Source organism: Sminthopsis crassicaudata, chromosome 2, assembly GCF_048593235.1.
Source record: "Sminthopsis crassicaudata isolate SCR6 chromosome 2, ASM4859323v1, whole genome shotgun sequence".
Lineage (NCBI taxonomy): Eukaryota > Metazoa > Chordata > Mammalia > Dasyuromorphia > Dasyuridae > Sminthopsis > Sminthopsis crassicaudata.
In genome coordinates, this window is record NC_133618.1 from 140,247,715 (window position 1) to 140,260,219 (window position 12,505).

Here is a 12,505-nt window from a genome sequence, read left to right on the forward strand (position 1 = left end):
CCAACTTCAGACACTTACTGTGTGACCCTGTTCATCTCAGCTTTCTTATCAGTAAAATGGGCTAGAGAAGGAAATGGTAAACTACTTTAGTATCTCTGCAAAAACCCCAAATAGGGTCATTAAGAGTCAGACATAACTGAACAACAATAACAACAAGATAGAAATGCAGAATCCTAAGTTCCTGTATGAGTTGAGCCAGATTGAGATCTCTTCCAATTCTCAATTTTTGTGCTTATATCTCTAAGGGGCTCAGAGAAATATTTAGAGTATCCTCTCTCATTAATCTTATTTAAAGCCCAGGTTGGCTGATGGAGAGGGGGAGGCTAGAAAAGCTCTGTTGCAACTTGCAGCCTGAGGTTCTCTGGTAAGGATGAGAGACTTTCTCTGGATTGTAATAGCCTTTGGGGAAGACAGGAGGGGCTACCGGTCTGAGTTCATTTAGCACAAAGTTTGGGTAAGACAAAATCATAGCCCAACCCAGATATTCCACAGAATTTACTGGGACTGTCTGTCTTTCTCCTTTTTTCTCCTTTTTGCCACTCCCTCCCCCATTTTTATTGCCTAAAGCCAGTAAGCAGGAGGAAGAAGGAGGTATGGGCTGCCTCATTGACTTATGGGATAATGAAGGGTCAGAATTAGTTCTCATCATGTACAGAGGTGACTATTGTGGGCAATCTCAAGTTTGAGGTTTTGAGGGGAAAAAGTAGATGTAGAAGAGAAAGGGTATGTCTCACTATGGCATAAATTTTTTCAAATGGAGATTTCCATCTGGTTTTAAAAACTGGAACCAGAACATTTCTGGCAATAGAATCACCAACAAATGAATGAATGAATATATAGTCAGAAAGCTCCAGGTAAGCTTTGAAAGCCAACAAGAAGCCATCAGTATGGTATGTTATTCAGTTATTGTCAGTTGTTTCCAACTGTCTATGACTCTACTTGGGGTTTTCTTGGCAAGGACACTGTGCAGTAATTTGCCAATTTCCTTCTCCACCTCATTTTTACAGATAAGGGACCCCCCCCACCTCAAAGCAAAAAAGATGCTAATGAAACTTCTGGAAAAACCAGACAGAATAAGCCTTTCATGTAGGCTAAGTAGGGAACAGCCTTAATAGTGTCATTTTATGGGCACCAGGAAGTGTTTGTTGGTGCCCAAATATGTATTCTTCTGATTCTTGAAATCCCACTGTTTGAGATTAATTCCTTTAGTTTAAGACGATGAAATATAAATGTATCTTGCAAGCTGTTGGGTTATCCTTATACCTGGACAAGTTTTCCTGTCTTCGCTCATATTAAAATATAAATGTCTCACTTTTTTTAGTGCTTTGTGGTTAATAAATGCTTTATGATAAGTATCTTTCTCTTATTGTATAGGAAAGTCATGTAGTCATAAAATGCTAGAACCAAACCCCAGGCCTAGCTCCTAGTCCAACCTATCAAAACTGCCTCACTGGGTAAGTTCTAAGATCCAAGCTAAGGTAGCTCAAAGCTTGGACATCACTTATTTCATCCCCTTCCTCTCTCATCCAAGGGCACATCGCCCTAGAACTTGACACTACTGATAATGATCATTCATTGGCTGGTCAGTTGTAGCTTTCTTCTTTTGGAGCTTGTCAATGACTGAAAGGCTACTGTATTGAATGAAAAGGTAAAAGATCACTGGACTGGGGAGACCTGAGTCCTATGTCCACTTTCCTCACTTCTAAGAAGACAGCCAATATGGTGCTCAGGAAAGAATATTAAACTTTCCTACTGAGTTGGGTGTTATAGGATTTAAGTCCCATAATTCCTACTTTAGCCATTTTTTTTTTAGCTAGATAGCACAGTGAATAAAGTGGTAGATATCTGTTTACCTCAGTTTCCTCATCTGTAAAATGACCTGGACAAGGAAATGGTAAGTCACTCCAGTATCTCCACCAAGAAACCCCAAATGGGGTCACTGAGAGTGGAATGGACTGAAACTAATAAACAATAAAAACGATAATCTGTATGACCTTTACCTCCCTTATACCAGTTTCTTCGTATATCAAATTGGTGGCTGAGAAGAATGAGGTTAAACTATATGCGCTCTGAGGTCTTTTCTAGTTCCAGATATAGGCCAGTCATTCAACTTAGTTCCTTCTCTCTCCCTGTTTGGAAAAAGAGGATTCAAGTATCAGTTCCACATACCTCATAGAGTTAGTGGTTAAAAATATTAAAGAATTTAGGAAAATGAAAAGTACTATACTAAAGTAATTCAGATACTTGCAATGATCAGGCTGGTCTTTTAAAAATTCACAGAGGGTGGAGGTGGGGAGGGGGAGATCTCTCACTGAAGTGCATCCAACTTCTCCAGCAATTGGCAGAAAAAGCTCCCACAATGCCAAGTTTTATGCTTGTTGCCTTTAAAGTGGCAAAGCAATTGGGTGGAATATGCTATTTTTAGGCCTTAAAGCTGAAAAGCAAAATAAATAAATAAATAAAATAATGTGAGCATAAAAGAATAATTTAACAGAATTGCACTCATGGGGAAAGAGAAAAAGCATTATGTATTAGCTTCCACTTAAGTGGAACTTGACATTTCTGCAGTAGGTAAAGTAACCACAACCTCCCTCTTTCCCCCCCACCATATAAACATACACCCCAACTCCAATTGCTAATAGTGCAATTATCACCAAGAAGAGAAGCATAGAAATGTGCTAGCTTCTTTTAGAATGTTTCCAGGGACTTGAGGGAAAAACTACATTTTTTTTCTCCTTTTTTGAATGATGAAATTTTCATCTGGGAAACAGGAGCTCTCATCCTTGTAGATTTCTGCTGTTCCTCAGGAGCACTTCTCAGAAGTTCTTCCCTTTATCTTGGCCCAAAAGCATAGCTTCTCCTTCATTGGGGTTCATATCCTGCCTGGGCTTCCATACTACAATCTCTAACTTACATATTGGGTGCACATTATCATTCTCTCATCCTCCTCAGCTTCTTGCCTGGTTTTGATTTTGTCACAAAATTAAGTTACTAGAACTCCTACCTTTGTGTACTTCAAAAAACAAAACAAAACAAAACAAAAACAACAACAACCAAAAACCCAAAAAACCCATTCCTGTTGTTAATAAATAATAGTGAACAGAACAAAGAGATACTTTGGATTCATAGGACCTTAGAGAAATCTTTAGAGAGTGGCCAAATTCAGACCTCTTTTCAGTAAAGCAATCCCTTTTGAAATCACTGACAGTTATCTATTCTTTGTTTGAATAATGAATTTGCAAGATGGAGATCTACTTGCTTTTCAGAGATTATTCCCCACATTGTTCTATTTCCCTTACTTTTAGAAACTTTTTATATGAATGTAATGGGACATTTATTATGCTATGGGAAATGAGGACAGTTTCAAAGAAATCTGAGAAGACGTTTATGAACCAATGCAGAGTGAAATAAGTAGAATCAAGAGATCAATTTATAGAGCAGCATTTTAAAGATAAACAACTTTGATGGACTTAAAAGCTCTGATCAATGCAATGACCAACCACAATTCCAGAGGACCAATGATTAAACATGCTGTCTGCCTTCATATAGAAATGGATTCAGAATGGAGAATGAAACAGATTTTTTTTTAACATGGATAGTGTGAAATTTTATTTTGCTTAATTATATATATTTATCATAATAGTTTTTAAAGTCTTTTTTTCCCCAATAAAATGTTGGGAAGGAGACAAAATATATTTTTGTTAGCTGAAAAAAAAATGAAAGTGATATAAATACAAAAATATAAATTTTAAAATTTTAAATGGAAAAAAAGCAAGTACTTATATTGTCAATAGCTTTCTTATTACTTTTACTTATTGGTCTTGGTCAACCTTATGGAAAAATATACACTAAGACTATATCCTCACTCATATGACAGTTTTGTGAAAGTTTAAAGATAGAGATTATATCCTTCTTAAATTCCTCCTTTTTAAAGACAAACATTTTGGTTCTTTTGTCATATGCCATAGCTTTTAGACTTTCCACCATTATTATGATCATAATTTTCTGGATAAACTTAATCTTGTCAATATCTCTATGTGTATTGTATGCAGAACTGGCTATAATATGCCAGATATATCCTGACAAAACAAGGACATAGATACTTGTTTTGGACACTATGGTTCTAATAATAAGATAATATTAACTTTTTTTTTTTAAACAAGTAAGTCACACTATTAATTTATGTTAAGCTTGTGATTGAGACTATAAACCTCAGATGTTTTTCTTTATTATTGCTTAAATTTACTTCATTATCAATTAGAAAATAATCAATAATCAGGTATATTTTTGTATAAAAAGAAGACAAGAAAAATATGAGTAATTTACATATAACTTGCATTTTGATATTTAATTTATGAATTATAATAATTAATAATGTATTGATATTAATAATAATTAATAATGAATTTATTAAATTTAACATGGTACTATTAAAATTGTCCTGCTTTTTTGTTCCCTATTCTGAACATCTTTCTCTTATCTTTTGTGACTTTGAAAATGTTTTATTGTTATTCTATTTTTTCTTTTTGTGTCAGTCCAATGTCCTGTTCTCATTAATCCTGCCATTTCCCTAAAATATAAGTCCTCTATTGTAAAAATAAATATAATTAAGGAAAAAAAAATCACATTATGTTGTTTATGTCTGAAAATGTGTGTATCATTTAGCACCTGTAATCCTTCCTCATGAAGTGAATATCATATTTTTAACAGTCTTTCCCCAGGTCTTTTCCACATAAAGCCATCTTTTTTTCCTCTGTATGTAGATATTTGGTTTTATCCTAAGAACAGAACTTTGCATTTATCTCTATTTAATTTTATCTCCTTCCCCATTTAGCCCTAAATCCAACCATTAAAATCTTAAAAAACCAGACTGTCATAAAAAGAATTTCATATCACTCCTTGTTTTTGTGTTCTCAAAAAATCATGACAAGTATGCTGTGTATGTCTTCCAGTTGTTGATAGAAATGTTGAACAGAACTAAGAATAAAACCCTTGTAAGACATCACTTAAAACTTCTTACCAGGTTGAGGAACCCATGAATCAATACACATTATCAACATTCATTCAACTAGCTACAATTCTACCCAATGGTACTATTATCCAGTCCTCAAAGACATCAGGAAAGACTTTATTACAATCCCTCTTAAAATAAAAATATACTGACTTTATAGCCTTTCCTCGTATATCAGCCTTGTTCGCCATTAAAAAATAAAATAAAATTAGTTTAGCATGACTTATTCTTGATGAACCCATGGGAACTTCCACTGACCACTGCTTCTTTTTCTAAGTGCTCATAAACAAATGATTTACCAATTATATCTAGGATTTTGCCTGGGACATCAGCATACTTAATAATGTATTATTTCTGAAGTCTATTTTTCTTCCCCTTAGCTCCTTGTGGTAAAGTAATACTTACATTTACCTATTTCTAGCTTGTGGCACTTCTCCTGTTCTCTATGATTTTTTAAAGAACACTAAAAGTGGTTCCCCAATTGTGTCAGAAAGTTGTTATATAATTCCCGAAGAGGAAATAAAATGTTGTAGTGAAAAGATTCACATGGAGCTAAAGAATAGGAGTTTTAATGATGAAAGCCTATGTGATCTGGGTAAGTGTCTCTGGTTCTCAATTTCCTCAATTGTTAAATGGGGAGAGAGGCTACTAGATTATCTTTAAGGGCCTTCCCTATTTATATTCTATGATTTAAACTTCTTTAAAATACCAATTACCTTCTTATTATTTTCTCTTCTATGCTGAGTTTTAATTCCTTTTCAACTATGTCATGTTCTTTCTGGTATAAAGATCATTTTCCTTTTTGGAAAGGAAAGGAGAGTGAAAAAAAAATTGGGTTGGGTTGTATCTCCTAGGATACAGATTTCTTGGCATGTTTCAATGCTTATTAATCATCTTCAAAACTATAAATTTTTCTTCTTCAAATGTAATGTTTATGATGCAGTGTAGCATAAGGGAAAAAGGACTAGATTGGGAGCTCAGAAACTTGGGCTCTAGTTTTGGCTCTCCAAAGCTTAATTACATTGTCTTCGCCAAATCCTTAAAACTCAGCTTTCTTGTGTAAAAAAAAAAAAATCAAAGAACTGGACTAAATGTCTAAAAATTCCTTTCCATTTCTCATATTTTATGATCTTATGATTGAGGTAGAAATTCTCTCCTGGTTACTGCCTTCTTAAGGGGTACTATAATCTATTGTTATATAATGCAAGGAGAGGGAATTTCATAGCATTCAGGATAGAGCATTTATTAGGCACTTACTGTATACATACTTGGCACTCTGCTAAGTATTGAATACACAAATAGAATTAAAGTAAACAGTCTGCCTTCAAAGAGCTTACATTCTTTTTTCCCATCCTGAGGCAATTGGGGTTAGGTGACTTGCCTAGGTCACACAGCTAGGAGCTTACATTCTTTGAAAGCCCAAGAAACTAACAGAATTTTAAGCAGAAATATATATCAAGTGTTTTCAATGTGTAAGGCAATCTGTATTATATCTCTGAAAATGTCCACCTAAGTGGCTTAGTAGATAGAGTGACAAGCCTGGAGTTAGCAAGACAGTTCAAATCTGACGACAGATACTAACTGTAAGAACTTGGGCATTTAACCTCGATCTGCTTCAGTTTCCACAGCTGTAACATGAGGTTAATAATAGCACTACTGTGCTTAGCATAGCAGTAAGTGCTATATAAGTATTGATTATTAATATTATTCTAACTAAAGTGGGGAAATTGAGGCTTAGGGAGTTGGAATATTTGTCCAAGATCACAGATCTATTAACTGGAAAAGTTGGAACAAAATCTTGGATCTCCAGGATTTTCTATACTCTATCCTGTTCCTTCCTACCATCCTGTAGGTTTATTTTACCTTCCAAGTGAAATCTCTTTAGTCATATAGGTCTTTTCTGGCCCTACATAAGGTGGAGAGAAAGAAATGATAGAAATCTAAAACTTACATCTGACTCATTCATTCATTTATCAAGAATACTTAATTAATAGCCACCATTTTTAGAACATAGTCATTAGGTATTGGGGAATGGAGTAGCCACAGGAGAAATACAGATCCAATCTTTTTACATCAAACACCATGACCAAAACATGTTTCATAAGGGACAATTTTTATATTCTAGAGGATAGTCCCAAGAAATTGTGCTTTTCTGATATGGTTACAATTGATACTTTGTTACAAACAATTCCCTACAACAGATGATTTTTTCTGTTCATATTTCTCTTACCCCATAATCATAGCAATAACTTACATTGGGATAGCCTTCTAAGTTTAACAATGGATTCCTTTCTCAACAATTCTGCAAAGTAGGTTATAAAAGTCTTATTATTTATATTTTGGAAATGAGAAACCTGAAAAGGACACTTGAAAAGGACTTATTTATCTAACTTCATAAGACAGGAAGTATCAGAATCAGAATTTAAAAAAAAATAGAGTATTTTGACTCCAAGTTCCAATTCTACAAATACAACAATTCACCAAATATTGAGAAATGTCAGAGGGAATGGGGAAAAACTGGGATACCTAACACATTTGTTGGTGGAGTTGCAAAGTGATCCAACCATTCTGGAGAGCAATCTGGAACTATGCCCAGCCATAAAATTGTGCACACCCTTTATCTCAGCAGTGCCATTACTGGATTAGTATCCCACATAATTCATAAAGGAGGGAAAAAGATCCACATGTGCAAAAATGTTTATAGTATTTCTTTTTTGTGGTATCAAAGAATTGGAAAATGAGTAGATGCCCATCAATTGGGGATTAGCTAAACAAATTGTGGTATATGAAGATAATGGAATATTATTGTTCTATTAAATGATGAACAAACTGATTTTAGAAAGGCCTGGAAAGATTTATATGAACTGATGCTGAATGAAACAAGCAGAACCAGGAATACATTATACATAATAACAACAAGAATGTGCAATGATTAACTATGAAAGACTTGGTTCTTCTCAGTGATTCAAAGCCATCCTAATATACTTTGGACAGAAAATACCACCTGCATCCAGAAAAAGAACTAAGGAGACTGAATGTAAATCAACACATGTTATATTTCACTTCTTTTTTTCTGTTTTTTTTTTTTTTCTTAATTTCTCCTATGGTTTTTCCCTTTTTCTCTGATTTTTCTATCCAACATAACTCATAAAGCAGTGTATTAAAAATAAAAAATACAGAAACATCACATTACAAAAGTAAACAACATTTTTAGTTTGCTTTATTAAAAAAATCACAGTGGATGTTAAAAAAGCAAATGAAAAAGCAAACAAATATTTATTGAGTTTCTATACTCATGAATGAGACACTGTTTCTGACTTTAAGAAACTTATATCAGGGACAGCTAGGTGGCGTAGTGGATAGAGCACCAGCCTTGAATTCAAGAGAACCCGAGTTCAAATCTGGTCTCAGACACTTAACACTTCCTACCTGTGTGACCCTGGGCAAGTCATTTAACCCCAGCCTCAGGAGGGAAAAAAAGAAACTTATATCATCTATAGATATTATACAAATTTGAATATAAAAATGTAAAGGAATGACCATCAAAGGATATGAACAGACTATTTTCAGATGAAGAAATTGAAACCATTTCTAGTCATATGAAAAGGTGATATAAATCACTATTGATCAAAGAAATGCAAATTAAGACAAGTCTGCAGTACTACTACATACCTCTCAGATTGGCTAAGATGATAGGAAAAGATAATGATGAATGTTGAAGGGGATGGGGAAAAACTGGGACACTGATACATTGTTGGTGGAATTGTGAACTGATCCAACCATTTTGGAGAGCAATATGGAACTATGCCCAAAGGGCTATCAAACCTTTGATCCAGCAGTGTCCCTACTGGGTCTGTATCTCAAAGAGATCTTAAAGGAGGGAAAGGCACCCACATGTGCAAAAATGTTTGTGGCAGCTCTTTTTGTACTGGCAAGAAACTGTAAACTGAGTGGATGCCCATCAGTTGGAAAATGGCTGAAAAAATTATGGTATATGAATGTTATGGAATATTATTGTTGTGTAAGAAACGACCAGCAGGATGATTTCAGAGAGGCCTGAAGAGACTTAGATGAACTAATCCTCAGTGAAATGAGCAGAACCAGGAGATCATTGTACATGGCAACAAAATTATACAATGATCAATTCTGATGGATGTGGCTCTTTTCAACAATGAGATGATTTAGGCCAGTTCCAATGATCTTGTGATACAGAGAGTCATTTACATTCAGAGAGAGCACTCTGGGAACTGAGCATTTTCATTCTTTTTGTTGTTGTTTGCTTGCATTTTATTTTCTTTCTCATTTTTTTTCCTTTTTGATCTAATTTTTCTTGTGCAGCAAGGTAATTGTATACAGATGTATACATATATTTGATTTTAAGATTTTTTTTTTTAGCATATATTGGATTATTTGGCATCTAGGGGTGGGGGTGAGGAAGAGGGGGAAATTTGAAATACAAGGTTTTGCAAAGGTCAATGTTGAAAAATTATCCATGCATATGTTTTGAAAATAAAAAGCTTAAAAAAAAAAGGAATGACCATGACAATTCAAAGAAAGGAAGGATCACTTCTGTTTGGAAAACCAGGGAAAGATAGAAAAAATTGCAACCAAATCAGGATTTTGAATAATAATAGTTGACATTTATATTATGAAATATGTTTTATGTGCATGGTTTTATCTGATTCTCAGGGCTTATTAGTATCCAGAAGTACCTTTGAAAATTAGGTAATTCTGACTCAACCTTGTCCATCAATATTTCTCCTCCCTACTATGATGCTCCTCTTAAAGTGTTGGTGGAGCTTAAGCTAGCAGGAGTGGGAAAGGAAAAAGAATAAACATCTATATATTGTTTACTATGCGCCAGGCAATGATCTCATTTGAACCTTATAACAAACCTGTGGGTTAAGGTACTCATGCTCATTTGACAATCTAGGAAACTGAGGAAAATAAATATTAAATGAACTTGCTAGATCACACCACTAATAAGTGTGTGAAGCAGGATTTGAATTCATTTTTTTCTGATGCCAGGCTCAGTGTTCTATTCACTGGGGTATCTAGCTGCCTCCAAAAAAGAGAACTAAGTGGGGAATTTGAATATTATGAATAAATGCACAGAGATAGGGTAGAATTACTTCCACAATTTATGTTCGGGTACTGGTGAGCAGCCCAGTCTGACTAGGAATATCTATATCTATATCTATATCTATATCTATATCATCTATATCTATATCTATATCTATATGTATATCTATAATCTATATGTATATGTATATCTATAATCTATATCTATCTATATCAGATAGATAATAGTATGAACCAGGGCTAGAAAATTAGAGTCATTTAGGAGTTATTCAGACTTGCAACCTAAATGTTATTCTCAACTCTTCACTCTTTTTCAACCTCTCTATGCAATCAATTGTAAAGTTCTCTCATTTCTTCTTTCATGACATTTCTCAGTATAAACCCTTTATATCTTTTGGCCCTACTATTGCTCTAGGGCAGACCTACCCTGGACTATTGCAATAATAATCTGTTGGTTAGTCTTCCTGACTGACATTTCTCCCCATTCTGGTCCATTCTCTACCTAGCTGTTATAAGGTTCTTATTAAAGTCTTGATTTAATAATAACTCCCATGACTCATTTAATAAATTACAGTGACTCCCTATTGCCTCCAGGATCAATTATAAAATCCTCTATTTGGATTTTAAAAGCTTGACAACTTCCTATCTTTCCAGTCTTCTTTTATGTCATTCCCTTCCATATACAATAACAACTGGCCTCCTTACTCTTCCTCCCATAAGACACTTCATCTCTGACTTCAGACTATTTACATTGTCTGTACCCTAGACCTAGAACTCTCTTCATTTCTGTCTTTGGACTTCTCTAACTTTTTTCTTCAAGTCTCAACTAATTCCATCTTAATTAAGCAGCCATTTAGGGCCTTTTCCTAAAATTACCTCCTATCTTTATATTGTTTGCATGTAATTGTTTACCTATTGTTTCTTCACTTTCCTCACTTCCCCACAACTTAGACTTTGGACTCCTCCAGAAAAAGGACCATCTTTTGCCTTTCTTTGTATTCCTAACATAGTACCTGACTCAGAGTAGATGCTTAAATGCTTGTTGAATGATTCTTTAAGGAATGCTTCATGGGGTAGAAGTGACTTGAGCTGAGTTTTGAAAGATATGAACAATTAGAACAGATGGAAAGAAGTTGGGATTGCATTATAAATGGGAGGTAACTATGAAGGCAAAAATTTGAAGTAGGAAAGAGTGTATGCTTATATGATACAGTTCAATTGGAGTAAAGGGTCTGGTACATACATACATATACATATATATGCATATTATAAATATATATGCATATTATAAATATTTATATATGTATTTATGGTTTTATATTTATAATTATCACTAAAAATATACTGGAGTCAGGTCAAACTAGTTCACAAGAGTCAATTGTTAAATTTTCAGTGTGAATATTTATATCCCAGGACTTGACTTATTGCTTTGTTGATTCTCTCTCTAGACTTAAAGTCATAATGGAAAAAAAATACACATTACACTTAAAAGTGGGTTGTGCTTTTTTTTTTTTTCCAGAGAGCTGATAAACATTTACCAGCAGGCAAGCAAGTTGGAAAGAAAGGAGGAATAGAGGGAAGGAGGAAAGAAGGAAGAAAAAAAAATGAATTCAGTAAGAATCTATTAATGTAGAGTGGGGAGGGGTGAGAAAGCAGGGGGTTAGAGCCAAGATAGAAGAGAGAAACCAGCAAGTTACCTGAGTCCTCTCAAGTTTCCCTCAGAAACAATATTAAATCAAGCCTCTAAAAGAACTCTGGAGTAGCAGAATTCACAAAAAGACAGAGTGAAATAATTTTGCAGCCCAAGATAAGTTAGAATGCTTCAAAAAAGGACTGTCTTACTTAGGTAAAAGGGAAGTAGAGCCTAGTGTAGGCAGAATTCAGAGAAGTCAGCAGGAGGATCTTAGCCATAGCACAGATCAGTGTGCAATGCCCCAAGGTCTTAGTTCAGCAGGCCAGTAGCACAGCGCACCAGCTGGGAAGCCTTCAGCCCCAGTGCAGAAGGCGAACTGACATCCTTAGATCCCAAGGCATAACTAGCTTTAAAAGAAGCATAAAAAATAAATCAGGAAAGGGAAAAAATAGCAACATAGTATTCAATAAAGTTAAACTGTTTACATCCCTACATGGAAAGATGATATTTTTAATTCTTAAGAACTGTATCTCTACTAGGGCAGTCAGAAAGAATATATTTAGACATAGGGTGTGGGTATAAATTGACTTTGATGTGATGATAAAATAAATTAATTAAGCATTGGAAAAAAAAGTATTGGACTGGGAGAAAAGAAAAGGTGAGGCAAAATGGAGTAAATTATATCATACGAAGAACTACAAAAGACCTATTACAATAAAGGGGACAAAAGGGAGGAGTGAACATTACTTGAACCTAATTCTCATTGAACTTAGTTCAAA